The sequence below is a fragment of the Hakea prostrata genome, chromosome 9 (assembly GCF_041222555.1).
Source record: "Hakea prostrata isolate BN-2017 chromosome 9, UWA_Hpros_2, whole genome shotgun sequence".
Lineage (NCBI taxonomy): Eukaryota > Viridiplantae > Streptophyta > Magnoliopsida > Proteales > Proteaceae > Hakea > Hakea prostrata.
In genome coordinates this window covers 38,255,213-38,269,122 of record NC_142608.1, presented here as the reverse complement: position 1 = coordinate 38,269,122, position 13,910 = coordinate 38,255,213, and positions in this window count along the sequence as shown.

Below are 13,910 nucleotides of genomic sequence, written 5' to 3'. Positions count from 1 at the left end.
AGCTTGGTTCGGGCAAGGCATTTAGCAGACCTGGAAGAAACATTTGATGTACTTAGAACGTACCAAATGCGTCTGAACCCTAAAAAATTTGCCTTTGGAGTTTCTTCGGGAAAGTTCCTCGGGTTCATGGTTTCTCAGAGAGGAATAGAGGCCAACCCGGAAAAGATCCAAGCACTGATCGAGATGGCACCACCCATCACAATAAGGGAAATCCAATGTTTGACCGGGAGGGTAGCCACTTTAAACCGGTTTATTTCCCGGGCCGGAGAAAAGTGCAATTCTTTTTTCAAGGCATTGAAAACCACATCAAGTTCGGGAGCAATCACTTGGATGGGGGAATGCCAGCAGGCATTTGATCAACTCAAAACGTCGATCGGGACGACACCAGTCTTGGCACAACCCATAACCGGGGAAACTCTTGCAGTTTACCTCACGATTTCACTAACGGCGGTTAGTGCAGTGTTGGTGAGAGGGGAAACAATTCAGAACCCGATCTATTATGTGAGTCAAGTACTCATAGATGCGGAGACACGGTACCCGGACGTGGATAAGCTGGCATTAGCGCTTCTCGTGGCGTCACGAAAGCTAAGGCCCTATTTTCAAGCACACCCGATAATGATCCCAACCAATTTTCCGTTAAAGAAAATACTTCAAAGGCCTGATGTGGAAGGAAGGATGGTCGGGTGGTCGGTGGAGCTTAGCGAATATCAGATCGAGTTCAAACTGAGGATGGCCATAAAAGCTCAGGTGCTGGCCAATTTCATTGTAGAAAGCACCCTACCACAAAGGGAAAATCAAACAGCCTCAACGAAACATCCGACTTGTGGATTCTACACGTTGATGGCTCGAGTAGTGTTTTGGGATCGGGAGCAGGCTTGACCCTCAGTAGCCCCGAGGACTTTACGATCACCTATGCTATAAGATTCAGTTTCTAGGCTTCAAATAATGAAGCAGAATACGAAGCTGTCATAGCAGGCCTACGTGTGGCCCGAGCTCTCAGAGTTTGGGAATTAGAAGTAAGAAGTGATTCCCAACTAGTTGTCAACCAAATCAAGGGAGAATACGATGCAAAGGATGAGAGAATGGCTAAGTACTTGGTTAAGGTTGGACAGTTCTAGGCCTACTTCGATCGGGTAACTTATCGACAGATACCCAAGAAGGAGAATGAAAAGGCAGATGAACTCTCCCGGTTATCCTTGGCAAATTACAAAAACTTGGACTTGGCAGTTTATATTGAAGAATTAAACAGCCCGATTATCCGGGAGGTAGAAACCTTTGAAATCAATAGTGAGCCCGACTGGACAACACCTCTGGTAGAATACATTTGGGATGATGCTCTCCCTACTGACCCGAAAGAAGCCAAAAGAATTAGAAACCAGGCGACTCGGTTCACCATTATTGGGGACCAGCTATAGAGAAGGTCATTCACAGAGCCTCTCTTGAGATGTGTCGGGCCATCCCGAGCACGCTATGCCCTAGCTGAAATTCACGAGGGCATCTGTGGCCCACATATGGGTTGAAAGGCGTTGGCACAAAAGATATTGCGCTCGGGCATATTCTGGCCTACCGTGCAAAAAGACGCTATTAAATATGTTTAAAAATGTGAACAATGCCAAAAACATGCTAATGTCCCAAAGTTACCAGCAGTTCCCATGATGCCCCTCTCAAACCCGACACCATTTGCAATGTGGGGCATGGACTTAGTCGGGAAATTACCAAAGGCTCCTAGAAATTGGGAATACATGGTGGTTGCAATAGACTACTTTACAAAATGGGCCGAGGCTGAACCATTATCCTGCATTACAGAAAAACAAATGGAAATTTTTTTTGAAGAAAAAGTTATATACAGGTTTGGGATACCTCTAATCCTTGTAACGGACAATGGAAAACAGTTTGAAGGAGCAGGATTCAAATCCTTCTGTATGCGGTACCACATAGAACATCGGTTTGCCTCAGTTGCCTACCCTCAAAGCAATGGGCAAGTAGAAGTCACCAACAAGACACTTCTAGATAGGATCAAGAAGAGATTGGAGGATAATTGGGCAATGTGGGTCGAGGAGCTCCCGAGTGTTTTATGGTCGTACAGAACCACGGTACGAACTCCGACTGGAGAAACTCCTTTCTGCCTGGCTTATGGAACTGAAGCCTTAGCTCCCGTAGAGGTGTTGGCCGGATCGTTACGATACGACATCTTTGATGAAAATCAGAATGACCAAGGCCTCAGGGAGAACTTAGACCTTTTGCAAGAGGTCCGAACAAGGGCACAACAAAGGAATCAGTTGTATCAAAAAAGAGCAGCACAACACTATAACTCTCGGGTCAAAGGTCGAAGATACCGATTGGGAGATCTAGTGTTGAGACGAATTGGGGCTTCCGATCCAAGGAACCAAGGAAAGTTAACTCCAACATGGGAAGGACCTTACTTGGTAGATAAAGAAACAAGGCCGAGAGCATACCGACTGAAAGACATAGAGACTGGGAAACCGATCGATCATTCGTGGAATTTTACCAATTTAAGAAAGTTCTACCAGTAGCTCTTATTCTTGTCGGGTCTATCCCAATTATATTTGCGCCTTTTATAAGGACTTACATCTTTTTCTTAAAAGATAGAACTCATTTGGGAACCTCCCGATTGACAATTTGCGCCTTTTATAAGGACTTACATCTTTTTCTTAAAAGATAGAACTCGTTCGGGAATATTCCCGTTTGACTAATTTGTGCCTTTTATAAGGACTTACATCTTTTTCTTAAAATATAGAACTCATTCGGGAACCTCTCGATTGACAATTTGCGCCTTTTATAAGGACTTACATCTTTTTCTTAAAAGATAGAACTCGTTCGGGAATATTCCCGTTTGACCAATTTGCGCCTTTTATAAGGACTTGCATCTTTTTCTTAAAAGATCAAACTCATTCGGGAATCGTCCCGTTTGACTAATTTGCGCCTTTTATAAGGACCTACATCTTTTTCTTAAAAGATCAAAGTCATTCGGGAATCTTCCCGTTTGACTAATTTGCGCCTTTTATAAGGACTTGCATCTTTTTCTTAAAAGATCAAACTCATTTGGGATCTTCCCGTTTGACTATTCACACCGATTCAATTAACCGTACTTTTAAGAATGCAACAAATAACCAAGTCTATAATAGAAAAATCTTTGATTCATTCATAAAAAGGTTACATTGTTCGAGAATAAAAAGTTAGATAAAAAACTGGAAGGACTTCAGTCAACCTTTACGGAGGGGCTTCCAGGAAGGATCTCTTCGGTAGCAGGCTCGACCATCTCCTCAAGGGACTCTTGTATATCAGCAGCAGTATCTGTCGGGGAGCCTCCACCTTCCTCTTCAACAAGAGTTTTCTCCGGATCGTCAACCTCGAACTCTCCAGCCTCTTCCTCTTCTTCTTTGTCCCCTTCCACTTCTTCCTCGGGAGGAGGTTGGGGACGAGGATCAATATAATCAGTGGCAACAGGAAAAGGGAAGAACTCGAGTTCGGGAAGATCATCCGGTCGGGGCAGCTTGAGCTCATCATATATCTGGGGATCCAAAAGGAGTTCCAGATCCTTGGGACGAGGGAGCTCAGTCTACTCCAACACTTTCTTGAAGGCTACACGTAGTCCCCTCTTGAAGGCGGGAGTAGCGATGGCCAGAGAAAGCTTTTGAACTCCTCAGTCTCAAAGTATTCCTCAAGCACATCCCTGCCTGAATATTCGAGCTCCCGAGGACTTCAGTTCTTCTAACTCATCCCTCAGCTGGGCATTCTCATCCTTCTCAACCGCCAAGAGAACCTCAGACGCCCTCAAGTCTTCGGTAACCTTCCCGAGCTTCTTCTCGAGATCACTGACTTTTCCTTTGTATTTACCTTTGCTTTTGGAAAAGTCGTCCCTCTCCTTCTTAAACTTGGCCGCTTTTTCTTCGGCCTCCTTCAACTTCTTCTCCGCCTCTTCTTTCTGAGTGACGGCAGGACTGGCCCGAACGTTTGACTCCCCATGGAGCTGATCGACCAGTGCTAACTATTTAGCTTGGTCCCGAGCTCTTCGAAGAGACTCGAAAAAGATATGGACAGCCCCAACCACATATCTGAAGAAGAAATGTTAGATGAAGAACAAGAGAGAGAGAGAGAGAGAGAGTTGGGAGGAAAGAGGAACTTAAGGAAAGAGTTACCTGAATCCTTCATTAAAAAACTCCCTATTCGGGAGATTCTGCAAGTACACTTGATCAGCATCATCTATGACCCGATTCAACCATTGCTCGGCATACCCCGAGTCACTAAAAACTGTACTAAAGCCGGGATCGCCAGCTAAAGAAGAAGGTGCAACTTCCCGGATTGGTTCGTCAATACGAACCCTCTTAGGAAGACGAGGAATCCCGTCTGCCTTTTGTTTCTCAACTCATGAAGAAGGAGCTTTCTTTCTGGGACTCTTCTCAGTCCCAACTGTCGCGGCTGCAACAGAAATCTGTCCTTTAGGGGCAGCAACCTTTGAGGGTACATAAACTTGGGCGGGAGCTTTTGTTTTCAACACTCCAGAAGATGCAAGTTTGTTGGTGGACACATGCTTTCTTCTTTTGGCCTCGTCCATCTTCCCGAGGGCCATTGCCAACAGATCATCCTCATAAATTTTATGACTCACTGCAAAACAAAGAAGATATAATCAAGTCAGCACAACATGTACAAAGGAAAAGCAATAAAAACAAAGGCTTACCCGGGGAAAAACCCCATATCTGAAGGACGGGCTCGTACTCCATGGAATACCCATGAACTGCAAACTCGTCATCGTCCACCTAGTTAATGATCCCGACATATCCCTCTTCATCGGGATCCAGGTCGACTGGAGAGTTCAATAACTCAATGTCTTCCTTAGACACTTCTTGGAACTGGGTTATGAAGGGCTCGGGAGCAGGAGGTTTAAAGAAAAGATAGAATTCCCTCCACTTCTTGGTAGTGGATGGGAGAGAATCCTTCAAGATGAAGCTCCCTTGGAAAGAAGAAGAAATCCTTTTTGAAAGAAAAAAACAGCCACGTTGGGTATGTGGATGCAAAGAATAGAAATGATGGAACAAGGCAAAGGTTGGGAAAACTCCCAGGGTATGACAGAAGCCGATGAACCCGATCATGATTCTCCAGCTGTTCGGGCTCAAGTTAGCCGGGTTAAGCCCGTAGTGATCCAAAAAATCAATAAAGATGTAGTGCAATGGAAGACGCAGCCCCCCAATGAAGGCATCATAATATAGGGGATAAAACCCCTCCGGGGGACTGCACACCCTTTGACTATCTGTCGGGAGAATAATTTGGTACCCTTCGGGTATGCCAAAGCTATACTTAAACCTATCTAAGTCTTTAGGAAAAAGGGAGCAGAGGTAAAATTATGGTCCTGAGGAGTTCTGTACAAAATCAACGTGCCAAGGACTTAAAGGCTGCGACTGGGCCAACGCTAGAGCAGCCGGATCCAATTTTTTGTGATCAGGCTTATGGGGAATTGCCCCCGAAAACCACCTGGGACGCTGAAAAGGCGGACGAGGTGGGGCCTTTGATCTAGAGACTCAAGAGGTAGACGGAACATCTGTTTGAAGAAAAGTTTGAGAAGACGAGGCTGGAGGATCCCGAGAAGTGGCAGTGGACTCAGGTCTCAAGGCACTCTGAATAGAGGGGGTGGCAGATTCAGAGGCAGGATTGGAATTTGGAGTACGTTTGGGACTTTCCCGAGACTCAACGTTGGGAATGTCCTCTGCTTGGTTCGGGGCAGACTGAGCCTCTTGAGCTAGAGCAGCTTGTTCCCCCTTATCTTTGCGAAACATCTCGTGAAGCTCCCGAAGAAGCCGAGGATCATCATCCTGGGTAGAGCTACTACTAGAACCGGATCTTTCCTCCGATGACGATTGCTTGTGAAGGTCTTTTAGACGATCCCCGGTCAAGTTGTACCTTTTGGTTTGATCATTGTCACCTTCACTAGCATACCCCTTGGCCCGATGACGTTTTTCCCGATATACGGGAACGGGAACCTTAGGCTGAAACCTAAAGCCCCTTAAGCTTACTTTTGGTCTCTTCACCTTATACCTTCTCGGGGCCATTAGAAAAAAGGAAACTTACTGTTTGAAGACTCAGAAGGTTTTGTGATAACTCTATGAAATAGAGTTAAGATTGGTAACTTTATACTTGAGATGGCTTGATTTAGGAGTATTTTGTCTTTGTTTTAGTAATAGTATTCATTAGATGTTGTCTTATTTAGTCTTAACATGTTGCATCTTGTTTAGTTCATTATTGTCACCCTTACATGAATTTCCTTCAGATTTGTGGATGAATTTGACTGTTTCTCTTTCTTTTGAAAATGTAGGTGAAGATCCATAATAGAAGAACCTGTCCTCTAACTTTGTTGTAGAGTTGCTGCAGCATTGATACAACAATGGAGCAGAATATTCTCAGATCCAATTCAAATGGAAATGACCAGAAAGGGCTAACTTAAGTGGACAATATTCTTGTAAATACATGATGGTTCTCAGCCCTTGATCTCAGGAGGAAAGTTCTAATCCTATGGCCAGAATCTAACCTAATGATTGAAGACATTTATGGAAGAAAGAGAAGAGAGACAAGAGGGGGAGATTGACACACACACGGCTAAGGAGAGGGAGGGAGGACACGGCTGAAGCAAGGAGAAGAAGGACCAGAGCTGGACTCATGCAGAAGCATTGAAGGCTGCTGGAGAAGTTGATTAATTGGAGAAGAAGGCTGGAACTCATGTGGAAGCATTGATGCTTTAGTTTCTTTTCATTTTCATAAACTTATCTTCTCATCTTCTAGCTTAATGTTAACTATGACTATTGCTGTGTTTTTAATGTCTGTTATGGGCTAAACTTGTGTTGTGTTGGGATGATAGTAGTACCTAATCTGAATTTTGAGATGTACTTATCATGTTTTCTTTAGTCTTACTACAATACAACCTTTTGTCAATGAACTAAGCATGATTTATATTGATTAATTTATGTTCTTGGATGATCTTTCATGAATGAATGCTATGATTGGGTTAGCTGGAAAGTTAATGCATTCTAGATGTTTGTTGAATTGTGTGAGTTAGCATAATCTTTCATTAGGTTGTGTTAATTAGTAAGTTGGGTAGAAATACCCAATTACCTCACATTACCATTGATTGGATTGAGTTTAAATTGCATTCATAGTTCAATTCTTCATAGGAATATGCAGATGTTGATTTAGGATGCTAGCTTATGTGTATTGGAAAATACCATATTGCCATTCATTCCAAGTTCTTGATATATTTTGGGGTTGTAGTATTACTTTAGTATTTACATTATAAAATTCAGGGGAAGGGAAACTTGATTCCCAACACTCTCTTCACTCAATAAGTTCCCTCTATTGCTTAAATCTCCACTTTAGTTCTTTAGTTTAATTACCTATCATTTGGTTATTTAGTTAGTCAATCACAAATCAACCTTGTTAATCTTGTTTAAATTAGTTTTACTTTTGCATTGAAAGTTAATGATATAATTCTCCGTGGGATCGATACTCTACTTATCATTTATTACTTGATTGCGACACGTGCACTTGCGTAACATCTTGGTACACAAGCAACACTTTGAAAGCTTAGTCGGGAGCGTTTCTTAGTCGAGAGCAAAAGAAACAGTGATCCAAAAATGAAGAAGAGGGTTCCTATTTATACTACCAGAAGAGGCGTTACGTCCCTTGATCAAATAGTTACACCTATTGATGATCAACGGTTACTAAATGGAGACGGTTCGTCTCCCCGAAGCACTCATGATGAGCCTACTCATAGCCGTTTGACGTGTCACTCCTAGACTGGGTGAGGAACTCGAGGAAAGCCGTTATAAAAACGGCTAGTCACTTCATTACAGGCATTTAATGTACCCGGAGAGAATACTTCCAAAATCTCCCGAGTAATGCGGAACAACACCCGGGATAAGAGTTTCCTCATCAATTGGGATAAGCAACGATTTAATTGCGAACTCCTGCATTCTCCCGAATGGCATAGAGTAATGATCGGGAGAAAATGATCGTGCTTGAACATTTGGAACTCACTCAATTACACGGGACTATACCCGATTGGTACTACAATCATGAATAGCCTGTACTCTCTAAACTCAATGGTCTTTTCAAGAACTGAGAAGATCAGACACACTGAATGGTCCAACTTCCCAACTATCCCGAACATTGCAAACAATGACCGGGATAGGGGGCTTATGATATGGAAAGTTTATATCCAACCGAGTATAACCCGTACTAATCAACAGGTCTGGTCGGGACATCACATTGGCACATTTTCCTTATGTCCTCGGGTTATGCCCGAGTGGGGCTTCACACCCAAACAAGACACAACCGACTGAGTCAATTGTGACGCGCATTATGTTCAACAAATAAGGCAGTCTTTCCCAATGGAGAAAGTCAACTCCGTCAACGATTGTGCTGGAGCCAATAACAGGAAGGCGTGATTTCAGGAGAGATACCAGCTCTTGTCGGGTCAACTTACCAAATACATATAAGGTAACGCTCACACTATAAATACACAGATCTACCCCTCCGGTAAGCAACCAATACACTCTGAGTATAATCTTGTGTAGCTTTTGCACGAGACCTCATTCGGTTCATCATCTGACTTTGCCATCGGAGGCGGCTGCCCGGCACACAAGCCGGCCCGCGTCTAACCTTTCTTGCAGGACTCATCGTCCCGGATACGAGAGGAGGCTTAGTCGGATCCAGAAGTATAATTGATCCGCATCAGGTCAAAAGTTTTATTTTGAACCCCGAAAGCTTTATCTTCTTCTTGGGTCATTTTCCAAGTTATAGAAGGGTCTTACCTGGTTTTTCGGGACCTTCCAATTGTGTCACCACTATACTCTTTGTCACATCCCCCCAGCTGGTACCCTAACTGGCATACCCGGGAGAGTGATTCACAGCCCCGAAGATCAAGTATCGAGGAAATCATCCTCCCACATATACAATAACATAATCATAAACAGGAATAATCAAGGTTTAAATATTATAAACAAAAGATTTAAGTCAAGAAATGAATAAACAATATAATCAGAGTGCGGAAAATGATACCAGATATCCGAAGATATCAAAAGAAGTAGAGTGAGGCGGAAACTCACTCCACAGATATAGTGGAATGTAGCATAAATCAAAAAGAAAATACAACCGAAACAAAAGAAATAAGAAGATAAACTAAACTAAGAGTCTTCTATCCTATAGATAACGTCATCAAAATAGTAGACTTTATCAATCCAACAGATCTGTTCTAACTCCACGTTGCCTTTAATAGTAGTACGCAGCTTGATCCGTTGTGGGATCATCAGCGTAATTCTAATCGTCGCCAGCACCTTGCGTGTAGTACACTTCATCGGCTTGCACTTCACTGTACTGTAGAATAATCTAACAAGAGAATATACAAAAAGGAATGAGTTTCGAAGAAACTCAGTAAGGCAAGTTAACTCATAACAACACAAATACATATATCAAAACATAACAAGATGCAATGCAGTATGAAACAAATAGTGAATGTATGCATCTAAACTCTATGTATGTTGATCTCTATTGGCAGATATGCTTTAAGTCATAGCACCGTACTTCTTTGGGTAGGTCAGTCACTCGGCTCCGATAGGTAGTGGGTCCTTCATCCCTTGGGACAATCCATGGCTGGGGGTTAATTCACCGCTCTCTCACATCACCATTGGTCAAGTACTGGCGCATGTCAGGGTAAAGCCTAGCCCAATGCAAGTCATCTACTCAGTTACATCAACTCAGTTCCAGATACCTCCATTCTTAGCCCCGGGCGATCCTTTCCAGTATCCTTTCCACTAGAGTCCTAATAGTCCCGAACTACGGACTCATCATCCCTATTGGTTATCCACATATGGTAAACGGGAAGCTCTCACATCCCCTCATGGATCATTTCACCGGTCTTGAGCGCCCGTGAGCCCAAGTCTAGCCATATGCAACCCTCCAATAAATGGTCCCCACAATATGATTCCCGTCCTCTCACGGGTTGGTTACCGGTCTTGAGCGCTCGTGAATCATACTACTACCACGGGTCGTTCGGTCTCAATACCCTTCCGATTTGGGTCTGATATAATAGGGACATCCTAGACAAACACTGCTAGACAACCCTAGGTATGACAACCACTGATTCAGGAAAGCGTCGATGGGCATCTTCGGAGAACATCCCATACTATTCCCTCCGATGTCCAAGGACAGAAGCGTCAAAAGGACACTTCCCAATCCCAAACCAAACTTAATCAAACACATTCTCATATCAATCATGACATACACAGTCAACACTTCATCACTTGACCAAGCACTTGACCCAAGGAGTTGCTCTCTTTGATCTTTGGATTATCTTCGGCGATAATCAAGGTAAGGACAGTTATTTCATAATGATATAGATCGTATACTCTCTGGTTTCTACCTTATGAAACTATGAGTTTGTTATTGTTCTTTTACTTTATACCTATAATGTACTACTGTAAGTACAGTAGCACTTGTTTATGTATTCTTCTCGACCAATCAGTCGACCAAGCAAGTCAGTACGAAATTGTACAGACTGCTTTGGCCATAACTTCCTCGTTTGAAGTCGGATTGATCCAAAATTCGAAGGGGAACTTCCTTGGATGTATTAGAATCATATAGGAAGATAAAAACATCAAATCATGGTCAAAATATGGGTTCTTGATTTGACCCAAGAAACTTGGGTTTCAACCTTATGGTTCCCATAAAAAGGTTATGATCACGGAAAGAGAGGGAATGATTTCTATCAAGAAAATAACAAGCAATCATAGGAAATCTAGTTTAGGTTAATAGAAACATTACCCATGAGGTTTCCCTCGCATGGGAGGTTACGAAGAGTTTCCAGAAGGATCATACAAGGGTTAGGGTTTCAAGGATTTAATTGGCTAGGGTTAAGATCATGATGATGATCATAAATCTCAAAGAAACGAAGGAGATCATGAAGGGATGGTTGCAAGGATGCAGCATCTACTTCCTGATCTCAATCAAGAACAAGATCGAAGAAAAGAAATTCGCAATGTTGAAGCGATTACTAACCTTGAATTGTCAGATCAGAGGAGAGAGGCTTCAGATCTGCAGAGGAGTCTTCGAAATCACCAGAGAGAGTTTCGGAGAGGTGTTCTCACGTTCAAAAAGTGTTTAGGAGGCACCCGTAATAAAGAAACACGAAGTAGGGTTTAAATAAAAGTGAAAAACCCTAAAATTACAAATTCTCGGATTTCACACTCCTTGGGTCGAGTGCTGGGTCGAGTGTCCCACTCGACCAAGGAGTCGACCAAGGCAGACAGTAAGGAATAATCAGGGATTTGGAGGATCAAATGGGCTCTAAACCTTATGGGCTTTTGCACACACATCAAGTGACATGTCAAATGTAAGGAAATACCTTCAAACCAAGTCAGATTATACTCCAAGTCCTTCAACTAATCTCATCTTCAGACAGCTGCGGCTTCCTTTCCAAATCTACACGGACATCCAAGTATGGAACTCCATCATCAACATTCATGGGTTCAGAGTCAAACACCATATCTTCTACTGAGATGGCCCATAGTTGGCTTCTTCCTTTACTCCGGGTCTTCGGACCTAAAAACAATCGGGTTACCGGGTCAAGGTCAGGGTCAGGTTAGGGCTGGGTTTCACACTCTTGGTCCATCTACCAAGTCCATCATCAATCAAGCTGAATCTTCTTCTGAAATTAGACAATGTTTCAATCATAGTATCATCACCATCTACTTCCATTGGTTCGAAGTAAGACCCAGTGGGTTCAATTTGGATGGCCCATAGCTGTCTCCTTCCTACACTTCGGGTCTTCGGACCTACAATATGGATTTTTGGGTTAGGGTTAGGTGTGATTTCACAATAGAGGTTTGTCGACCGCCATCTGACGATTGCCCAGGTGCCTAAGTCAGCACTTGGGTCCAGATCTCTTGCATTTGATCTCTGATTTTCCAGAGTTTTGGATCAATCTTGGACAAGAATTTAATCTCCATTGCATGCTCAACTACCCCCAATCAAACACAAAACAAACCTCAAACTAGATCTAACATTCTAGCGATCTAAGGTTTTCTGAGATCTGTTATGAGAAAAATTCAGCAATTGGAGAGATGTGAATCTCATCCCATATGCTAGGTCCAACTGGGATTAATGGAAAACACGTGTTTCCGAATCGAATATGATTCCTAGCATAAGCCTCAGACATCCTTCTATCATGAAATGAAGAAAAACAAAAGTGTGGATAAAGAGGATGATTGGTTACCTTCACGATCGCAAAATGTTAACCTTATTGTGCTTCATGTTGCAAGATCCACTTCCTTCTTCACCGTTACGAGAGCTCTAATTTGTTCTAGGGTTCTTGGCTCTCTAACAATAAAATAAACCCCTTCATGAGGTTATGAATCATTAAATAAGGGTTTTAGTGGCTCACAACCCGCCCCAATCATTTTTCAATGACAAAGTTGTTTTTAAGTGTGGTTCATCTGGGACATCTTCCCAAACACAGAAGCTTGTCGAGGGCTCTTACTTGAACTTGCGCACTACCCAACTCTATCATCCGTGAGATGTATATCCACCTTCTAGATCCATCAGGGTTTGAGTCAATTATTCTCTTAAAATCCAACAAAGCAACATAATCACCATCCTCACCATCCATGTCCATGGATTCTGATCCCAATCCAATGGTCTCAATTTGGATGGCCCTCAACTATCTTCTACTAGGTCCTCAAGTTTAGGATTGTAGGGGATTTCACATATTTACTCTTACAAAACTTGGAGGCATCGAAAAAGAAGGAATGTATCATAACAGATGGAGGTTGATGGACACATGGTGGAGCTCCTGATTTGGCATGCCATAAATGTTTGATGAGGAATTTTATTTGGCATGCTTGAGTAAAAGAGGAATTTTCCTGGCAAGAAGGCAAAACAAGGAATGTTGGAACTTTCTATATAAGTATAGTCGCATAGTTGTCTCTGAATTTGTTTCAAGCTTTTAGGCAGCCCCTTTAGCTATAATACCTCACAAATACTAAGCAATTGCTCTAAATTCGGCTTCAGCATTGGACCAACTATTTCATGCATTTTGCATCATCAAGTCACCAAGTTGCTTCCTATCATTAGGACATCCTACCCGGTCTAGGTTAGTACATGCCTCTAAATTAAGTGTCCATTATTGGCAATTATTCCTTTTTCTGCAATAGCCTTCAAGTATCTTAAGATTCAATACACTACATGCAGATGTGAGGACTAGGGATCATGTAATAGGACTGATAGTAAATTTAATATCTGGTGTAGTAGTATGAGATAGATTGATCAATTTTCCTACCAATTTTTGATTACTCGTCTTATCAAGCAGTTTCGTTCTTTTGCCTTCAAATGTTGATTGGGCTCAATAAGAGTCTCAGCTGGCTTACACCCCAAAGCATTTCAGTTTCTTTCAGTAGATCCAAATTATACTTTCTTTGAGAGAGGAAAACACCACTAGCCGAATATGCTAACTCCAACTCAAGGAAGTATCTGAGCTTCCCCATGTGTTTGATTCAAATTTGCCCTTAGGAAGGTCTTCAAGGCTGAAATCTCCTGTGCTAGGTCCAACTGGGATTAATGGAAAACACGTGTTTCCCAATCGAATATGATTCCTAGTATAAGCCTCAAACATCATTCTATCATGAAATGAAGAAAAACAAAAGAGTGGATAAAGAGGATGATTGGTTACCTTCACGATCGCAAAATGTTAACCTTATTGTGCTTCATGTTGCAAGATCCACTTCCTTCTTCACCGTTACGAGAGCTCCATTTTGTTCTAGGGTTCTCGGCTCTCTAACAATAAAATAAACCCCTTCATGAGGTTATGAATCATTAAATAAGGGTTTTAGTGGCTCAAAACCCAAAAATGC